This window comes from Ambystoma mexicanum, chromosome 3q (assembly GCF_040938575.1).
Source record: "Ambystoma mexicanum isolate Mex_15411 chromosome 3q, UKY_AmexF1_1, whole genome shotgun sequence".
Lineage (NCBI taxonomy): Eukaryota > Metazoa > Chordata > Amphibia > Caudata > Ambystomatidae > Ambystoma > Ambystoma mexicanum.
This window is the reverse complement of record NC_090926.1, coordinates 320,520,581-320,542,821: the sequence shown is the minus strand read 5'-3', so window position 1 is coordinate 320,542,821 and position 22,241 is coordinate 320,520,581. Positions and strand designations below refer to the sequence as shown.

At 46.0% G+C, this 22,241-nt stretch overlaps 1 long non-coding RNA gene across 1 annotated transcript in view; it reads left to right on the top strand.

Moving 5' to 3' along the window:
* Nucleotides 1-447: 447 nt before the first annotated feature.
* The window catches only part of LOC138582527 (uncharacterized), a 46,109-nt gene continuing 24,315 nt past the window's right edge, over nucleotides 448-22,241 (top strand). Inside the window, exons 1-2 of the long non-coding RNA XR_011305039.1 lie at nucleotides 448-532; nucleotides 15,052-15,130. This is a non-coding gene — a long non-coding RNA (uncharacterized lncRNA). The remainder of the gene's footprint in view (nucleotides 533-15,051; nucleotides 15,131-22,241) is intronic.

Sequence of the window (22,241 nt, the reverse complement as noted above, 5' to 3'; positions counted from 1 at the left end):
TTGCCCATTTGCACACTCGGGTTACAAGCTTGTTTTCAGCTTAATTTTCCCACAGTATAAATATTTTCCATTTACTCTTCTATATATTTGTTTCTTTACAGTTCTCTTTTAGGTCTTGATACAACCTCTGGGATTATTTATACAGCGTTATTTTTCATGTCTCACACCACCTTCTCATAACATTTCAATCCACGGGGATAATTCCTCACGCTTTTTCCCTTGGTTTACCATTAAATATTAAATACATTAGCTTTTCGATTTACTATCTATATTTTCTATAATTACACATAGGAATTGTACAGTTTCGCTCCAGGATCAGTTTTTAGGAGTTCCTCTCACCATCTCAAGATGGCCGCCTTGATTGCCACATACTAACTGAGCATTTGTTACTGACTCGTATCACCGCGGCTAACGTTCGCCGGGCATCCATTACGGTTACCTTGGCAACCGCTGACAACAAAGCGAGCAGAACGCTGTACACAGGCTTTTGCAGCATCCCGCTACAGCCCGGACGAGCATTAATCTCAACTGGGTAAGAGACACTCTTGATATAGATGCAGTCACCTCAGTCCTCCATTGATAGTAATTTATTACAGAGCTAGTTATAATCTTTGTAGACTCGAGACATCGATCCAGCCAAGAGACACGGACACTTTTGTTTCCGTTCCTCGAGGCCAACAGCAACATAACACGAATACGAGCAGCAGGTCAGTATTCTGACTCCCACCTTCCTACATAATCATTAATAGACTCTAATCTAACATCAGTGATTATATTCTTCTCACCGCAACACATATTTACTTTTTTCTGCTTCTTTCTTTTCTCTTCTCCGACTCATACTAATCGATGTACCTATTGATGATGACCCACATAAATACCTACCACATGGCATACAATTGGTAACACATATGCGACGAACACTTATGTCGAAATGCCCATGTAGACACATGACAATTTTCTTCATGTTGTATACAATTGGTGGTATTTCAATGCTTTACCTCGAAAACGGTTGGTTTTGTTTGTTAACTGCTGACAATATATTATTAATTTACGCTGATTTGACCATAAGGCAGTTCTAACACATACGTTCACAGGCCTTGAGGGAGGGTTCTTAAGCCCGAAATGCATAGGCCTCTAATGTGACATTTCAGCCTGGCAAATTGAATACTTTCAGTGGAATCACAGTCAATGAACTTAATAGCAAAAATAAAAATGTATTTGTTCTAAAACCATAACAAGCAGTTGTTGAATCATAAGTACTTTACTTAACCACCTTCGCGTGTTCCTCGGGTGTGCAGCCCGCACCGCTGGCCTCACGGCCAAGGTCTTTTTTTGACTTAAACCACATATAACCCACATTTATTGAAATGAACAAAGCATATTACAATGTACATGCATATAAATCATAAATTGTACCCAAAAAATACAAAGGTGACAACAAGGGATGGGAATTGTGGAAGAGAGAAAAGGCAAGAGAAGAGGATTAGTACACACAACCTCTTTAACATGCAATATTCAACACCAGAATTGCACCACCCTTAACTGAAACGACTACGGCTACCTAGCTACAATGTTTAGATCTAAAATGAACAACTGGTTATCCTAGACTGCAGGATCAGGTTTCCCTGTATACATTGCTATAATTAGGATCCTAATTAGAGAGTGGGCAACTTGATTTGGAATGCGACGTAATAGAATACTGGAAAAGATAGGGACTCTTCCAAATACACAAACATTAAATGACTAAGATTGGCAGTCTTTGGTTAGACTTCTGCCGACCAGAGATTCCGGTCAACAACCTTATTATAATATATGCATGGAAGCCTAATCTGCAATCTAGGATAAGCATGTGTTAATTATAGATCTAAACATTGTAGCTAGATAGAAATAGTCGTTTCAATTACTTTGGAGAGGCAGGGCAGGTTCATTGGTGAAGGCACAGCTGCTCTCACAGCGGTTGAGCAGAGGGTGCGTGAGCTGGCCTTGTCCATCTCAGCAAGTAATGAGACTGTTCCGAGGGCCATCACTCACACATTGAAGCACATCAGGGGGGTAGTGGCTGCTCCATTTCAGCCACACCCACAGAGGGCTCTGTCCCAAGCACTACGGCATGTAGATCTGAGGAACTGGTGTCACGCTCCCCACTTCCCGATGGGGGACGTAGCAAGCACAAGTGACAATGGACATGTCATTCTGTTTGGGGATGAGGGTGGTGGGAGGGCATTGGTGTTGGGGATGAGGTTGGTTGGAGGGCTCTAGTGTTGGGAATGAAGGTGGTGGTAGCGCACTAGTATTGGGTGCTGGGGTGCACATATGTTTAATAAATCACTTCGTACTACAGCTAGTGGATCCAGCGATCATTTCCATACAGTGAAACTTGTGAATACAGTAGCAGCTAAACTGTATGAATCCTTTGTATTGCCCGTATTCTCCGCGTGTCTCTTGCACTTCGTGTGGCGGATGATTCCAGAGACTACAATTTTTGGAAGGAATACAGTAGCAGCTAAATGTTCAGTGACATGTATTAAAATGAGCTTTCAGGAATAGTTATCCATGATCTCCTGCCGGACAATATGTTCCTCTCTCAATTGCTCACGTCGTTTGTGAGGTGCCCTGCCATCACCTGCAGCTTCTTCATCAACTGAATCGGGGCATGCAATGTCCTCACCTGGAGGAATGGGTATATTCCACCGTATGCACATGTTGTGTAGCATAGCGCAAGTGAGGACAATCTCATCCACTTTTGCAGGTGTGTGCATTAGTGCCCCCCCTCTCTATTGGAGGCACCTGAACCTTTCCTTTAGTAGTCCAAACCTGCATTCTGTGCAGGTCCTGGTCTTGAGTGCCTCATTGTAGGCTGTCTCCTGCAGTGTACCAGGGTTCCTCAGCAGTGTCAACAATCACGGTAGCAGCAGATAACCTGAATCATCTACGACAGGTAAGAAGGAGAGTGTACTGCAATACTGTTTGGCACCTGAATGCTAATTTCACTCTCTATTGTGCTGGTGTCCTTTGTGTACTCATTTGTGTATAGGGCTGACACTCTGCACTGCACATGGGGTGGTGGGTTTATAGTGGCTGCGAGTGGGCACAGGCAGCATAACGCCATATGTTTTCAGGTGGCTCTGTGTCTAGCATAAGTTGTATTATTGGCCATGGGCTATTTATTGCCACCTGGAATATGGTTTATGGGACTTGTAGAGTCCTCACATATTATCTCATGCCTGTCTCCATGTGTCCCTCTGTTCTACATCATCAGTTTTCATACTGACCCAGGAGCCAGGTATGTGGTTCTCAGTGTGCGTCCATTTATACAGGGAGAGTGCTGTTCCTCAGGATTATGGTATCATGTGATGAACCTCGGAATCGTGCACAGCAGTGGCTGATGGTGAGCTCTCCATGACAGGTCATCTGGATGTTCATGGAAAGATACTGTTTATGATTCCGGTATGTAGGATCCACTGCCTAGGAGAGTGGGTGACAGGGGAACCATTGCCACATGTGTGCAGTCGAGTGCTTCAATGGCATTAGGGAAATGGACGATGGCATAGAATCATGCCTTTGCTGAATGCACCTGGGCCTGAGTGGAGGGCAGCAAGATTCTTTGATATGCAGGCTTCATGAGCACATCCAACACTCGCTCCAGCACTTTTGAGAATGTTGGCTGGGACATGCCATGCAGCGCCTGGACAGTCTACTGGAATGCGCCTATGGCACAGCATTGGAAGACGTACACCAACCTCCGCAGGAGTGGGATGGCATTTCTGATGCGTATGGCGCTCTGGACATCTGCCTCTATCAGGGTCAGCAGATATGCTATGGTGTTCCGGTCCAAGCGAGACAGATTGTCCATCGGTCAGTGCCCAGGCCATGTGGTATGGCTGGCCTCTGCGACACACGTCTCCTCCGTCTTCGTGTTGCCGGTATCCTTCCATGCAGTGTTCTTTCTATGCTGCTGGAGCTCAATGAACAGCAGCAAGTTGTGGATGCCATAGTTCATGTGTGGTGTGGCTGCATGTTGCTTGGGAGTGTGTTTGGGGAGGGTGTGGGCCTTAAATACACATCTGGAGGTTATTATTGTTACCTGTGCTTTGATTCGCATTACCTGGATGCTTTTACTTCCAACTTACAGCTGGAGGTAAATGCACCACATTTTTGGTAGAATTACCACTGGGTTTTGGTGGTGTTTTAACGGTATTTCCAATTGTAATGTGGTAGATTGTCCTTTTGGGTTTCTGGTGGTAATTCTGCCAGTGAAATTACCACAGGGGCTAATTTTGCAACATTTTGGTGGAATTTCCGCCAGTGGATATTCCGCTGGGGCGAATTCCGCAGGCGGAATTAGCACCGATTTCCTGGCAGCTGTAATTCAGTGAGTGGTCAAAGTGGGCGTAATGGGTTTCAAAGTGATGACCCGAAGGGCTCCAGCAAATGAAGTGTGTAACGCTAGTGCTGCAAATTGCACATTTAATGCAAAGAAATGCAGCCATGCGTTAACAGCCGCCAATTATCACGAGACGGACAGCAGGCTGAAACACTAACTGGCCACTGAAAAGTTATACATTCTTCTTGTCAGCAAGAGGCGGATGTGGAGGAACTGGTGAAAAGACAAGGTGATAATCAGTGGGCGTTTAGTGTTTCAGCTCCCTGCTGGCTGGCTGTCTCGTGAGAACTGGCAGCTATTAACCCCTGGCTGTATTTGTCTCCATTATAATGTATGCTCTCCACTGGTGCCCCAGACTGTTTTGTCCTCTAAGGAGGGTGGGGGGGCCCAACCATCATGTTGAAATGGGCCCCTGCACTTCTTCAGCCAGGCCTGATGCCAAACAAACATTTTGGAGAATTCTGAGAAAAATAAATGCAGAGATCGCACTTAGTATCAGAATGTTTCATTAATGTGTCTATGGGTAAACATAAAAAGTGTTTTTTTAATAATTAAAAACAACTTCTGTTTATTTTGTTTAATTATTAGATTTTGTGTAAACAAACTCCTTGAATAGTTCGTTTACAACAGGCGCAGAAATTGCGCAGTGGGATAAAATGACATTCTCAAGATCACACACTTTAGTGAAGTGGTGAAACCCGAATTTAAGAGCAGTCTGCATCTTGGGCCCTTGGTCACGTATCTTCTAAGGACTATTTGGTATAAACACCTGTCAATCTTTGGCTATCAATAATGTTTTGCTTTGTAGGGACTACTTGAAAAGCATACACATCATAATAAAGAAACCTGCGTAATATGTACATCCTTATAAGGAATATGGGAAGCAAAACGAGCATGATTGTAAATATATTTCCCCCAGCTTGAAAGGAAGACTGTAAGTCCCAGAATCCACAGCAATGCGAGCATAAAAAATGTCCTCTGGATTTCCAAATGTTCTCAAAGACGCACAACAAACAATACTGTGTGGTAGGTTTGACTGACTGTCATTGCTTGACACAGGCATGCTGCTTGTTACTAGATATGATGTGTAGAAAATGTGAAGTACCACGAAAAAGCATTCATCATGAAAATATGCATATGTGACTTAGTTCAATTGTCTTAAAATAAGGCACATATCTGGGTAGCTACTTGGAGATTATGTGGAGCATTAGTAGTAAATGCAGCTAAAAGGTAATATCACCAAAGCATTAAGACTTATTAGCACATGGAAATCTTTATTAACCTCTTCTCAGCCAGTCAGAATGTTTAGAGTGCATCAGTAACTAATGGTATGGACCGCATTCTGGCCTCATCATGAGTTGGGCGGTAACTGCCCTACCGCCAAACCCACCAGCTCTATTAGCGCTGGATCACAGGTTTGGCGGAACTGGAAATCCCCATTCCGCATTGAGCCCATTCCCCATTGGGCTCAATGGGGAAATTTCGCGCTCTTACCGCCGGCGGATTTCCCGCCGGCGGTATGAGCGTAAAATTTCGGCAATATCCCCCCAGCTCTTAGCCGGGGGGAAATCAGCCAAAGCCATGATCTGGCAGATCCTTAAATGCGGCGGTAATAGCGCTACCGCCGCATTTAAGGGTTACCGCCAGACTTGTGATGAGGTCCAATCCAGAAAGGGAAACATGAATCCACTTTCTTTCAACAAGACACTTCATCTCGGGGAGCACTTTTTGGCTGCAACATCCTATTTAACACAAGAAAGAGAAAGCGAACACATGGGGAAAGACCTTTCTCTTTTTTATAGGCATACTATTTTATCAGGGGAGAGTTTTCGAGAGGTCATAAGGTAACTTAAGAGGAAAAGGCCTGGTTGGCTATGGAGGTAAAAAAATAGATATCACAGGATATGCCAAAAAATATATACCGTAGTGAAAGACTATGGGCCTCATTACGAGCTTGGCGGTAGCCGTGCCTGTTTTACTCGCTACTGGCACCGCCATCTGTGAATGGGCAATTACCGGCCCATTACGAGTTGAATGGACTGGTAATTGCCTATTCACGGGTGGCGGTATTCCCAGGCTCCCCATCCCCATTCTGCCCCGTAGGTCAGACCTGGTGGGCTGTCAGGCACCCACGAGCAGAGCTCCTAATTCGGCAGTACAGCATTAATGGTGCCTGTGCACTACCGGCACCGTTCACACCGTACCGCCAACATTATAATGAGGCCCAATGTGTCAGTGGGGTGGGCCCATCAAGGAGAGCTGGGCATGAAACGGCATCCTGGAGAAAAGGGCCAAGTATTGAGTGTGAAGCAGCCAACCTTCAGAGAGCATTAGAATTAAGCACTCCCAAGTTTCCCACCAGGAATTGGGCATTTTAATGTAGGGGTATACCGAAAAGCAGATTTAGTATTCGACTGAATACCACATTGTTCATCAAGTAGAGGCCAACGCTGAATATGAAGTCAAATACGTGTTTTCTTTAATAAGTCATGTCCAAACCTGAAAAACATACTTTTATTTAAAACCAAATGAAAGCACTATTTTAATTGTGTTCCTATGTTTCATTTATTTCTCTTCATTTTAATTAAAATGGCATCATTATTTAATGCATGCAAACAAAAGAAGAACAGATTAATAAGGAAGCAGGGGCCATATCTATGGAAGGATGTTACATATGCAAAACCAATGCTATTCAAAGTGCAAGGCTTCACAAATGCAGAGTGCTATCTTCCAATGAAAATGAGCATTGGCAATGCCAACAATTATGTTTTTTGTGTACGTATTGGAAAGGCATTTGCCAGGCACTTCTGTAATGATACTAACTGACTACTACCTGACCATTAATGGCCGCAGCTGCAAAATGATGCGGGTACCTGGGCATGTAATATGGCAATCCCCTCCGTGTCGGGGGGGGCAGACATGGCCGGTATTGGCCCGCCAGCCAGAGTCTAGGTAGGCCCGAGCAAGGCGAGGACCTCGTTGAGGGCTGTGGCCCATTACCACGGGCTATGCCTACCCCCGACAAAGGGGTGATAGACATTTACACCCTGGGGATTGCCCGGGCCTGCAAATACTTTTTTGTTTTTTCGGGAATGTGCTCCACGGAAAAACAGATGGCCTCCACCATAGGAAAAGGGACTTAGTCCCTTTCCTATTTCTATGGTGGGTGCGGGAGGGCGGAGCACCGGGACCAGAACACAAAGCTCCGGTCAACAGGTAGGTGGGATGCTTGTTTTTAACAGGACTTCAGTGAAGGACAGACACACTGCTTATAAATGAACACTTGGTTAAGAACATTTTATTAAACCAATAGCGCGTTTACAGCAGCAATCAGGCCATTAACTTTCAGAAAACTGCTTTGAAATACGACCAGCAGGCAGCACATTGAGCACAAGGTTTGAGGTTATGGCTTCATAAAGCTAGCCCAAAGAGATCTCAGGAGGATGTGCTTTGGGCAGGGACGGGCAGGAAGTGGTAGGAATGGCCATTTGGATTAGCATGGCCATGATCAGTCGATGGCTGTGTAAATTACCAAACAGCACATATAAGCTTTGTGTCCCTTCTCATATACCATCTCGCTCGGACCTGTAATTGCACCCGAAAATGGGCGTTAAGTTGGCACATTTACTTAAATCCAGCAGTAATAGCATTACCGCCGCATTAAAGGGCTACCGCCCAACTCGTGATGAGGCCCATAATGTCTCTCTAGTTCTTTATCTTATAAGTACTTATTGACTCTGGGTCTGGGATAGGGGGGCCAAAGTAGGGGGTGACCCCGCTAAGTCTTCAGCATTTTCAGAGACGGACCTGCTAGGACAGAGTGGTGAGTGTGCAAAAGAGACAGGCTGACAGATGAAATAAAAACCAGAAAGGCAGACAAATCAATGCAGACAGAAGGGCTGTGGAGGGGGCCGGGGAGGGGGGGCAGAGAATGCGCGCGAGATGGAGAGAGATAGCCAGAGCAGAAGAGAGTGAAAGAGGAAGAGGAGTAGCCAGGATTGTGTTACAAGTGGGGCCTGGCTGGAGACAGAGGGTCAGGGAGAGACATGAACATTAAGACGATGCAAGATGAAAAGAAAATACGAAAAAGAAAGTGAAAATACGAAGAAATGCAAGCAAGAGAGCTAGAAATAGGGAGCGGGAAAAAGGTGTGAAAAGAGAAAATAATGGAGATGGTGAGAATCCTGGGGGTGATGGAAAGTGCAGAAAGTAGCCAGAGAAAGGGAGATGAAAAGAGGGTGATATCCTGGTGAAAAAGTGCTGATACAGAGCAAGGTTGCAGCTATGAGTGCATGCATCTCTCACATCCTTGCTTACCCTCAGCCCAAAGTCTGTAAACAACCGTGCAGAGTCACAGGACGCTTTTTTAGATACGATTTAGGCATCGTAAGGCCACTACGCTTGTGCATAGTACACAATGTGAGTACATGCCCACGAACGGGCACCCACGGAGCAAAGCAAAGCAAATACACCCATGCTGCCACTGTGCGAGTAGTGGCAGCATGGGCGTATATGCTTTGCTTTAAAGGGACGCACCTTTCCATCATGTGGTTCATGCAATCCCCAAATTATTTCCAATAGTTCACTGTGGAAATTAGAACGTTAAAGAAGTGAGCTGGAAAGAGTGCAGTGGAATTGCACGAAGCACAGCGCCCCCTGCCAGATCCTTGCAGGAATGGTTAATTCAGCAGATGCAGATACATTGGGATAATAATAATTATTTAGCATTTATATAGCGCTAAGACACCTCAGGCATCTGAGCGCTGCTTATATTACCCACGGTGTGTGGTGCTCATTTATCGACCACGGAAGGGATACGGAATTCGAACCTGCGTCAGCAAGTTCTGCACAGATGTCAAAGCGAGCGAGTTGCTATGGGACATGGGATGAGGTGAGTCTGGTGCCCACCTCTAACATAGGCAGTCAGGCCCCTGGTGGCCCCGCTTAGTGTCATTGCCCCCATAAAGGTTCAAGTTTTATACAAAGCTGTGGCCTCGCCAGTCTTGTGCCCCACCATTCAGGGGGCTTCTGCTTACAGAATCAGACCACTTGTATTTGTGGAAAAACGTAATGGTCGCAACTTTTATTGACACATAAGTCAACATAAGATGATCGGCGAGCCATCGGCTTGACGGCGGACACAACGCTTAATTCTTTAAATTTCTGCACAGCCCCACCGCAAATTTGTATCCATTCAGCTTTTCAGTCAATAATTGTCCATCTTTGTCCATAATCCGGGTCCCGCTCCCCAACCTCATTGAGCTTCCAGCTCGGGATGAATCGTATGTCCCTGGTATTTGGCTGTGGGGAGCGCCATTATTTTTTCACCAGCCAGGGCTGGAAGCTGAATGGGGTGCCCATGTTCCAAGACCTTCCAGCCTCCAGCTGTGTCACGCTTTACAAGGGGCTGATTGTTCATGGTCATTTCTTCTTACAAAAAGCTTTTTGGTCAGCTGGATCGCCTGTGTGACTGCCACCTGCGACAAGACATACGTGACACCTGTACACATATATATATACCTGTAAAGGAAGTCAGTTAGGGAGTGGTGGACTGTTCAACAGCTGCAATTGACTTGGCCCCTACCTATAAACCTCGGTAATCATTTCTGACCACATCGGTGCGCAAGCCATCGGTACCCATACAGGCCCCCCCCCACTCTTTGTCTGCACTGATGGGGACCTCCCTCTGGAACTGCCTACCTGCCACCTTGAAACTTGAGGAGAACCATTTACGGTTTCGGAAGCTCCTGAAGACGTTCCTCTTCGCCTCTGCCTTTGCCCCTCTTCTCCCCTGCTGATCTGCTTTCTCTCCCAGCAATGCTTCACCTGGCCACCCTCTGCCCTTCGGGCCCAGGTACCTGCTCACCCTGCCACCCTCCTGCACTGCCCCCTGGCCACCCCTTGCTCTGGGGCCTGTATCTGTACCCATACAGGCCCCCCCACTCTTTGTCTCCACTGATGGGGGCCTCCCTCTGAAACTGCCTCCCTGCCACCTTGAAACTTGAGGAGAACCATCTATGGTTTCGGAAGCTCCTGAAGACTTTCCTCTTCGCCTCTGCCTTTGCCCCTCTTCTCCCCTGCTGATCTGCTTTCTCTCCCAGCAATGCTTCACCTGGCCACCCTCTGCCCTTCGGGCCCAGGTACCTGCTCACCCTGCCACCCTCCTGCACTGCCCCCTGGCCACCCCTTGCTCTGGGGCCTGTATCTGTACCCATACAGGCCCCCCCACTCTTTGTCTCCACTGATGGGGGCCTCCCTCTGAAACTGCCTCCCTGCCACCTTGAAACTTGAGGAGAACCATCTATGGTTTCGGAAGCTCCTGAAGACTTTCCTCTTCGCCTCTGCCTTTGCCCCTCTTCTCCCCTGCTGATCTGCTTTCTCTCTCAGCAATGCTTCACCTGGCCACCCTCTGCCCTTCGGGCCCAGGTACCTGCTCACCCTGCCACCCTCCTGCACTTTTAGGCCAGGTCATTCCCTCCTGGATGAATAATCAGCATTTTTGCCCCATTCATTTGGGCAGGGGCCCCTTTCGTTTAGATGTCATGTCTCTCACAACCTTTTCTGCAAAGTTACTCCGCTGAAATTAACCGACTATGCCCTTCGCTGACGTAATTAATACTTTCTGGATGTGTAGGGACATTTTACCGATGTTCAGCCACATCTCCGCCCTTGCATTGTTATGATCCTTAAGTTTAACAATACGGTGGCCCACAGGCAATGCACCAACAGGAGACACTCATTCCGCGTCGCCGCTTCATAATACACTTCCTTGACCAACACTCAGCGCTCTGGTTTCGGCTGTTATGCTAGACCTTTTCTACTTTCCATGAGGACCTTTCCCATAGCTTCTTGGAGCAATGGAAAACCAGAACCCTATGTTTATTTGCGGGAACAGAGGTCAGCACAAACGTTCTCCCATGCCAAGTGCCATTGCGCATTATTCTTCAAAGGTAATATCACTGTGAGTGTGACCCTACTCGTAGCCAACCTGATTCATGTTTAAGATGCGGCAGCGCTCGGCCCACTGAGCTGTTTTACTCCATTCACATATTATACCACTGAATCCCGGTATTGGGCTTTGGGGAGCACTATTATTTTTCGCCAGCTGGGGACGCATGTTCCAAGACCTTCCAGTCACCCACCATGTGAGGCTTTACAAGGGGCTGACTGCTCGTGGTCCTTTCCTCTTACAAAAGTTCCTTTTTTAAAAAAAATACAAAGCCCTGTTCTCTCAGGCAATCCTCTACATCGAGTAGGAAGAGATCCATACCTACCTCCGACAGGTGCACCCCGTCCCCAGGGACACCTACTTTTATCAGACAGTGGGCATATTATGAGTATGCCGGTCCGGTAACAATGGTGCCGGTAAACTACCGGCACCGTTGTTACCGGACCAGCATACTCTGAGTTCTGCGAGCGGGTGCAGACCTGGCGGGCGGAACAGCACCCGCTCACAGACTTTCATGGAAGACCCGTCACCGTTATCAACGATGCCAGTGCTTCCGTCCTCCCCATTCCCATTGAGTCCTATGGGACTCGAATGGGAATGGGGAGTCATTTTTACCAGCACCTGGCTATGGGCAATTACCGGGACCACCGGGGCTGTAATGCCCTGGTAATTCCCCATTGCCAGGTGCCAAAAAAAAGGACGACTCCAGCGGCAGCCGTGCCATTTTTACCGGCACGGCTACCGCCAGGGTCGTTATGAGGCCCAGTGTCTTATGGTCGCGAAACCCATGCACCTGCAAAATATTGCCATCGCAATGTTCCATTTCTTCCTCAACCTTTTCACGGCTGTGTATGATTTTGCCCCTTTCCATTGGTGTCTTGGTATCATCTCTGACCACATGAGCTCACAAGAACCCACTTTTTTGATTAATCTCCCACTCGCTTGCCCCTGCCTGAAAGACTGTGCTAGCAGGCCAAATCCTGAATGAGTGTGTTCAAAGATCTGCTGGGGTTTTCCCCACCCTGATCAATACTATCTACATTACTGCATGGAATTGAAATATTGTCAATGGCAGGCCATCCTCGTGCACCAAGAGGCTTCTGGGCCCCCCTGGAGAACCCTTAAGAGGCACATGGGGCAGCACTCTTGCGCTGTGATGCATGGTAATTGGACCAACTGTGACTACCCTCTTGGTCCCTTTTTGACCTTGTGACCTTTAATCTCACCTCCTCCAAATCTACTACTGCATCAGTTACCAAGAGGCCTCCTATGCCGTCCACATTCTTGTTAGATGTGACCAGTTCACTTACTCGAAAGGCCCCAAAGTACGACAGCGACAATGCTGTCCTGAACAGCAGCCTTTCATGCTTCCCGAGCAGGCCCAAACTAACTATTATTTTAACCAGACCCCCCAACAAAATTGGTTGTCTGTGTTCCCACTGCATTCCCTGCCTACTGCCCTTCATGCAGTGGAGCCTGAAGCTAATGTAGTTGGGCCCACCGCAGTGACATTAACATCTGTAAAATGCCCACACAGGGCTGGTGAGTGGGCATTAACAGATTTGGGGTGGGCCTTGCCCGCTCAGGCCCTACCCTGTCTAAGCCTCTGCCTTCATGGCCGCTTTTATTGCATGAACCTTGATCGGGTCCCATTTCTCGCTCACCTTGGTGAAGAAGGCCACAACTGCCAGGCACAAAGCTGTCTGCGCTTTTGACTTTCCAGCTGTGTAGGCTTTCTGAATGAAATCCCTGACCTCCCTTTCGCCTATGGAGCCTGCCGGCCTGGACCACGCTACGAAATTGTCATATTGCACTCTATAACGCCCATGTACCACCGCCTGATTGTCGCACCACAGCATTATTTTGTTTTTTGCTAAGTCTTTCCTTTCAAATCTGGAAACTCACTGTGATTGGAAAAAGCTCTAAGAATGTTATGTTCCAGTCAGGTGTCCCTCCCTCCAGTACTATGGCCATGAGCCTGCACACCAGCTGCAATTAAGGAAAGCCTTGGAACCCCCTCCTCCAGAGGCATCCGTAACAAACTCTAACTGTCTGCTAGATGGCGAAGCTTCCCGCCAAACTGCTATCCCATTGAAGCACCTTAGGAAATCATTTTCATGCGACGCCCAAGGAAATGCTGGCAGCAGTGGAAGTTACATTGAGGTGCTATTCACGTGCTGTTTGCTTCTTCGGTGAACGGACTAGTCTACACCCAAGATGGCCACTGCAGTTATAACTATGGGCGGCAGTGGCAAGGTGCGTTGTATCCGTCTTTTGGAATCACGCTTTGCTCGTCCTCTAGCTTCCCTAGAGTTTCTAGCATCTTGCCAGTCAGTCACCCTCCTCTCCGGTTCTCTGCCGGAGCTTGCCTGTCTCCCTTGTTCTCCTCCTGTGCTTCGCCCGCCTCCCTCCTCTCCTGTTTGCTGCTCTTTTCTTGATCTTTCTTTTCCGCGTCTTCGCAGAGCTTTCCATATTCTCCCCAGCTCCGGCTGGACTCTCTGGCACTCTCGCTCCCTTTTGTTCACCCGCCACTTTTGGTCAGGCTTCTCCCTTTCCTTTTCTCCTTCCCGTACTCTCGGCTGGGTCCTCTCGCTCTCTTGCATTTCCGCTGCATCCCTTGCGGCTTTCACCCATACCTTCATCTTTGCCTACTTCCCTCGCCAGGCTCTCGCGCTTGTGCATTTCATCCTCGTGCTCGTGGGGCATTTCTCCTTTAGTATCCTCAGTTTCCCCTGCTCTCCACAGGGTTTTTCTGCCACGTTCTTTTGCTGACTTCCAGTTTACCTATCTAGGCTACGAAATCCTTAAGCAGGCTGCTCACCCCTTCATTCTGTTCCGCATTCCCATCAAGGAGCACACTGTTTTGGAAGGAACGGAATCTCTCTACTTCTTCGCCAGTGTGCCGAGTGGGTACAGTCTAGACTGAGGCTCCGCCTACTAACAGCCTACTTAGTTGGTTCAACCCACCACGGAAGCACATATACCTTCAGACCTCACTATCTACGTGATCTACAGTGCACCATTTCATACAGGGTTTTTTGTGCCAAGCAGCTTTTTCCCTGTTGCTGGGGGCTTGCTCCTCTGGGTTCCCCTTGGCCTAGGTAACCCTTTTGGGCCAAGGTGGCCTCCGAGGGAGCTCGCCCCTACCTCCACAAAAAGGAGCACAGAGTAAAGGAACCAAAGAAACCTCGCCGTAAGAAGAGGTCGCAGACCCACGAGAGTTCCATTGAAGACACAGGTGAGGAGGAAGCTTGGGAGGGTTCACCAGTGCATGACACTCATCCCACATGGCCAGGTCCGCTTTCACCCCTTTCCTATCATGACATAGGTCAGCTGACCGTCACACTAGGTGTGAACCAGAAAATGCACAGTCTGACCTGTAACACTCCTAGAAGAAATGTATTTGGAGAAGAGACCCATATGAACAAGTATAAGTAACTGATACAGTTCACAGTATGGACAGATGTACCACATTACATGTTAATGGTTACTAATGTTCACTCTGCTCATGTTTTTGTACACATTACGAGATGTACAATGTTTTTGTTGAATATGTCTATCTGCTCTACATGTTTTGTACAGTTCATTATATTTCCTTGTACTTCACCAGCTTTTTTGATTTACAAAGTACCTGACTGTCTAAAGAGGCGAGAGACTTTTTGTGTTGCCGCCTTCAATGTTTATGTATATTGTTGTTTGTTTTTGTCACTCTCTGTAGAAAGATGTTGCAGGAAAATTATGCCTCTCGTATCTAAGAAATGAAAAATATTGAATAAAGAATAAAGAAAATGGAAGAGGTAAGGCAATAATTTGAAAAACCTCCCCTTTTTAAAAAAAAATGGTTAAATTTAATTTATTAATAATGTGTTACAGTTTATATTTAAACTTTACACATAATGATACATTTTATAAACATAGTAAAAAAAAAGAACTAAAGATAGGATTTAAACACAACTAAAACTAAAACTAAAACCTAAAAAACAATCTCATAATATATATATTACTTATCTAACTAAGAATTACAGTTAATTACTTATCTAACTAAAAATTACAGTTAAGCACAACTCAAGCATGTTATACTTATTGTTCTAATCATTAATCGTTGATAAAATTACTCCTACGGAAATATAAAGATCACCAAACCTCTAATAGAGTCAGTATCATAGTATCAGACAAGTTCATATATATATATTCAGAGTTCTTTCGATTACCAACCAGACTCTAAAGGTAGCAATCCGCAGCTGCCGACTTTGCATATTCATAAGGCGTAGCCAAAATGCAGATTCCCCAATAGATGCCGTATCATGGACAGAATTGCTATAACTTACTATATAAGTATCCATCATGTTTACACATTTAGTTAGTACATGATTAGCGGTTTCTTTGCATCCGTTATCCTTACATAGTCGGCAATACCTCTCTGTGGAAGATAAACTATTATATTTACTTTTATTCGACACCAGCGGTAAATTATCAACCCTCAATAGAAGTAAAAATCGCCTGAGTCTACTTGATGGACAGAGGGTTAGATACGGCTGCATTTGCTTAAAGGAATAGAGCATGTAGTGAATGAATTTGTATTTTGGAAGCTTATCCAGATGTGTGTAGTTTTCCAACCAGTCCCAGAGGGCAATTTTTTTGGACAATGCATTTTTTTGGGGATCATCAAACTTCATTCCACTCTTAGTCCAGTTCATTACCCTCAAGAAGGCTTCAGTCTCCTTTTTAAGATGGCATTTGGTAGCTTCCTTTGTAGCTTCAATGGCAAATTCTTTCAATAACCGATTCTCTGGTTGATTAGAAATCCTAAGATAAAGTTCAGCTCTCCTTTTCAGGACGATGGAACCTAAAGAGGAAACCCCCACTTCCAATCTTAACAATGCCATTGGAATAGATTGGGGGAGCCCTAGGATTCTTCTCCAGAACTTCCCCTCTATGACTTGCAGCCAGCTTAAGTCCATTTGCAGCAAGGCTTCCAGCCCATAAACAACCATAGGGGTTAACACCTGGGTATGTAATTGACGGATTCCGTACAGTGTAAATCCACAGTTCTGTCTTGCAAATTGGCTGATCAGCGACGTTACTTGAGCCGCCCGATGTTGTCCCATTTGAATACAGGAGTTATAGCCCGGCTTGGCGTCCATTTCGACCCCGAGATATTTGTATTGCTGGGTGTACTTAATTTCGATTTCACGCAATAGAAGCCTAGGGTGTACAATCTTCTTACTTACGAAGATCATCACCTGAGTTTTCTCCTGGTTAATGATTAGATCATTATTCGCAGCATACTCCCATAGCTTCAATGCAGATCTCCGTAGACCGTATGATCCATAATTATCAGATCCTCAGCATACGCTAACACTGCACAGTGGATTGTACCGACAACAGGAGGACAATTATGCACACTTAAGATGGCATCTGGTAAATCATACGTATAAAGATTGTACAAAAACGGGGCCGCCACGCAGCCCTGCTTGACTCCATGATTCTGGGGGATCTCAGCAGTCATATCCCCCTGGTTATTAAGTCTGCAAGCCACTGTATTGTCCTCATGCAATAATTTTAAATAATACAGAAGTATCTCAAGGCAGCCTAATAGCTCGAGTTCGGCCCACAGTTTTTCTCTGCGGACCGAGTCAAAAGCTGCCTTAAAGTCGACAAACATGGCATATAGTGGCAGATTTCCTTTCCTCATGGCCTTTGAGCGTAAAGTGTCCAGGATAATTATATTATGAATCGTTGAGTAGCCTTTCCTGAAGCCGCACTGAAAAGTGTTGAGTATGTCAGATTTAGCCACCCATTCCTCTAATTTATCAAGTAACAGTGAAGCAAAAAGTTTCCCTGTACAGTCAAGCATAGATAGTAACCTGAAGTTACAGGGATCTTTCCTATCACCTTTCTTAAAGATTGGTATTAAATAGGCATGCTGCCATGATTTAGGGATCTTTCCAACCGCAAGTACTTTCCCAAATAATATTCTTAAAAATTTAGCCCAGAATTCCGGCTGGCTTCTCAACACAGCATTTGAAAGTCCGTTAGGCCCAGGAGCCCTAGATGATTTGAGCATTCTGATTTTCCAAAGTAAATGCTCAGTTGTTATATTGAGGGGGGTGGACCTTGGGGTCACTTTTTCTACCGACTTTCCCACCTCCTTAGTAGGGATGTTGCGACCCATAAGGAAGTCCGTCCATTGACTAGAACTTATAGGGTTAATCAGATCCTTTCTACCACTGCCTCTGGCTTGGCCAAGAAGAGACCATATGCTTCTTGAATTTTTGGAACATATGGTTTGAACCATATTTTGCCATCGCCTAAGTTTTAGCTCAAACCTTTTAGCTTTAACACACGCTCTGTACTTATTTTTTAGAGCTCTGCAAATACCTTGGTAGGCCCAATGAGATGCACTAGTACGTTTGGCTTGTCTAATTTCTGCTCTTAACCTACGTTTGGCATCTCTAATGCTTTTGTCATATATAACTGATGTTTTGCCATCAATCGCTATCCGGTTAACTGCAGATGTCGCATGTGTAGCGGAGAATGATGTAACCCAATGTTCCATTTCATTTATGGACATATTATGGAACTTGGACAGTATGTCATCATCTATGGCCTGCACCGAGGTTACAGCTGCATTGATGTTTTTATCAGACCAGCATAGACGGGTGCCCGAATGGTTAGTTGTCATGTCCCCCAGGGGCTTAGTACATATGGCCGGCATACCAATGTTGCACTTCAGCACAAGCGTTGAGTGGTCGCTCCAGTCATTTGCAGAGATCTTCAGGTCGCTTACATTCATGGCCATCTGTGGACTCACAAATATATAGTCCAGGACACTTTTTGCAGTCCCGCTGTGCCATGTATAATTTCCTGGATTGTCGCTTGAAGTTCTGCCGTTAATCATCTCCATTTCACAGCCGTTAAAGAAGCTCAGCCAAGAGATACCAAGTGGCTCTTCGGGATTATGTACCATATTGTTTGTTGAATTCAAAAGAGGATTAATAGATGTGCCGGCTGTACTTAACATATGGCAATTAAAGTCCCCAACAATAATTACCAATGTGTTAGACGGATCCATCACCCAGGCGGCCAACAACTCATGAATTGCTTCTTGAAGGGATTCAACCTCTTTACCGCCCGGTGGACTATACAAATTAATAATGAGCATATTTTCTCTACATCCCTCGCTTATGCTCTCCAGTTCTACTGCGATCACTTTATCACTGGTTAATGTCTCCAGCTGTCTTGATGTAACCGTATTCCTGATACCTGTGATCAGGCCACCATAAGGTCTCCCTCTCCTTCCCTTCATCGCCAGAGACTGGTAGATTGTATAACCGTTGAGTATTATAGAAGATCTCAACCAAGTCTCTTGTAGGCATATGCATACATTTTCCGTTAGGAGCTGGAGAGGACCCACCGAGGAGAACAAATGCTTGAACCCTCTGCAATTCCATGATACTAGTGAGGGGATTCAATTTGAGTTCACCACCTTCGGTAGCGCTGATGCTAACCAGGTTAGAACATTCTGGATGTCGGCCATCGCGACCCGGTCCCTTTTCAGATTTGGCGGAACTTCTGTTGTTTCTTTTACTGCTGAGGGAGCTTTACGTGGCCATTTAGGATCCTCCTGATCGGGATCAGGATCCACTTCAATGCCAACGACTCGGAGGCTGTCTTTGTAGTTACGTATCAATTGGGCAGAGGAGATAAACTTGCAATGAACGGCTGAAACGTTGGCATTAGTAACTTGTAGAGGCTCAATGAATTCAAAATCATCCGATCTTAATACACGTAGTTGAGGAACAGCGTGGAATCTGGCCATTAGCTCAGTTCTGGTGAGCCAACTGCTCTCACTTTTCTGGTATAGATTTTTAATGAGGCATATCCTGTTCTCTTTCTGAGGAGCCTCATTATCCTTAGGATTGTTCACCGGTTCCATTCTACTTAACTCTCTATCAACTACTGGGTTATGTTTGCCACCAGTTACATGATTCTCCTCAAGCTGCTCTAAGACACGTATGTTAATGGATGCAGATGCAATTTCATCTTCTATTTCACCGTCCCCATCATTAAATGATTATGCTAGTTTTTTGTTGCTGATAAATTGGGAACCAATAGACATTCATTGTGACGTTTGGCCAGCAAATGAATGCACACCTTGTGAAAAAAGAATTTGACGATTAGGAGAACTCATGTTACATTGGTATGAATCTTCAGCTTTGGGGGTCATACGGGCATATGGAGGAAAAATAAGTAACAAGGCCTACTCATTTTTGCAGCCCCCCGTCATACTGTCACTGTGACCATTCGATTCTGTTTCCCACTCGCCATTTTATAAACCACTGTCTTTCGCTTGTATGAGGTGAAATGGGACACTACGCTGTGCATGTCATTGTAGACAAGCGTTTTAACCATTCCGAAAGAATGCTCGCCTTCACCATTCACGCTTCTGACGTATATCCCTTTTGGAATAGCTAAGCGCGTTCCATGCTCTAGCTTTCCTGCTGAAAGGTGGTTTTAGCTGCCAGAAGTCATCATATTATAAAGGCTCTTACCTGCCTCAGAGTAGGTGCAAAGCTTTAGGGAGTATATTCACCTTGGAGAAATGTATTACGCTATGCTTTCTTCACTGAGAACACTAACGAGCATGGCAGAGTGCAGCTGGCAAAGGCCATTTAACGAGGGTTTGTTCTCTGTCAGCAATAATGTTGCATGGTGTGACTTTGCCAGTTGGGACCACCCCACTGCCATTGAAACTCATGTATCTATGTGGGTACAAGAAACTGGGACACAGAAGGGAGAGGGGTTCACTTGCGCCAAAGTCTCGTTTTGCCGTTGGTTGTGTGTGTCTGCCACTGCTTTACTAATAACATTTTAATAGATCCACCTAAATCCTGACTCGTCATTTTTTCCACTGCATGCTACTGTTGCTAAGTAAGTATCAGAACCCAAAGCCCATTCAGCTTGAGCCCCTCTCTGCAGCTAGCATGTCAGCCTTCTGCTGTCACAGAATCCCTTGCGGTCATATGTACTACTGATGTGCTGCAAGGTCCCTTCTTCATGTGCCGCACTGTTCTTGTGCACTGTGCGGCTCCGGCTCCCAGATGGTCCATTTCTCCTCCCTTCTTCTGTGGGTCACCAGCTCCGTCGCCAGCAGCCAGGCACCACTGCTGCTATCCACTGGGTTCCCCGCCGGCTCAACTACTGTCGAGGGGGGCAACTCCTGGACATGATGTGAATGCTCCGCTGCCTGTCCTGTCCCGGGCACCCACGCCAACAAACTGCAAACTTTAAGGCCCCCCACCCAAATTTGCCCTGTCACCACTGGCCCAGTGTGAAGACCCTTCCCCTGGCATATCCTGTGAACCTGTTTTGCTCTCTGGCTCACCTCCCATTCTTGAATCTTCTTCTGGGTCGCCGCCCATGATCCCACGTGCCCAACCAGATGAGTGGGGTAGCAGGCTTTGGCCTTCTGCAATGTCAAAACAAAGCACATTAACACCTCCTTTGGCGTCACGGCAATTTACTTTTATATTTTGTCCCTTTAGAGTGTCAGTGTTTTACTCTACACAAGGAAGGGCACACTTTAAATGTTAGGATATTGCGAAAAGGGAATTCACTGGGGGATGTGCGGTAGTTCTTGCCCAAGAGGAAGTCTGAATATGCAGGTTTTGTAGGTAAGACCAATCTGAATGGAGGGATTTGGGGGGCTTGGTCAGAGGCGGGCTTGGTATTTTCATCTGCTGTGCGAGGAGGGGAGCCGACGGTGCAAAAACTGAAATTTGAGGGTAGCCAGAGGAGGGGGAGAGCATCAGCTTCCTCCTCCTCGGTCAACCCTCTGCCAAGTCCCACTCAGCGCATCGCCAGCCACACAGGGCTCCTTCTTCCATCCCACCCTGCTGAGTAGGCAGTCTAGGGAGGTGGTGGTGACTGGGTGACAGGTGGTGTAGGTCCAAGAGGATGGTGATTTTCCGCTTTGGGGGTCCCCACTGACCGGAATAGGCTAATGGTGTGGGTTGGCTGCCTCTCACTGGGGGTTTCTGGCCAGTAGAGGTCACAGGAGCTGGGGGGCGTGATCAGGAGGTAGTCAGTATAGGTACAAGGTATTGGGCCGCCTGGTATGGCGGGGAGGTCAAAGTGGCACCTCACCATCCAAGGAGCGGAAGGGACTGTGCAGTAGCACCTGGAGCGTTCCAAGTGTCAGATGGTGTTACCAATAAATTATATCAGACCCAAATAACCAGACAGACACAGAGAATATGGCAAAATACTAGGGAAAACCTGGTGAACAAACAGATTGAAGCTCACACACTCTCGAATACATTTTGATTACACAAAAACCTGGTGAACAAACAGATTGAAGCTCACACACTCTCGAATACATTTTGATTACACAAAAGCTTTATACCTCAATGTACGTCAGCTATGCCATCATCCTATGTGGTTAACAGTAAAAACCTATCAAAAGGAGGTATTGGTTAAGGGAACATATATACTTATAGCTGATTTATGTGTTAGTGATATTAATGGCCGCCCCTTATCTGGTAGGCACGCCTTGAACTACTTATAACGACGTATAATACAGATAATAGAAGAATAATAGCAGCAGATTGGCTTCTGCAACAATGTATGTCCCAACGACTCCTCTTGTGCTTTTCAATTGCTTCTTGCTGTGATATCCTTGAACCTGTGCCAAGCAAATATTCTTTGTTCTTACATGAATCTGTATTTCTGTACCTGTCAACTCTGGATCCTTGAACTCTTTCCTTGGGGTTTTTAGCTCTCTATTATACGAACCAACATCCATCTTCTCATCAAGGCTACTTTACTTGTGTTACATTTTCTACTACAGAAAGCTTCTATGTATCTCATCTACCTTACGTTTTTGCATATATACATCTACTACAT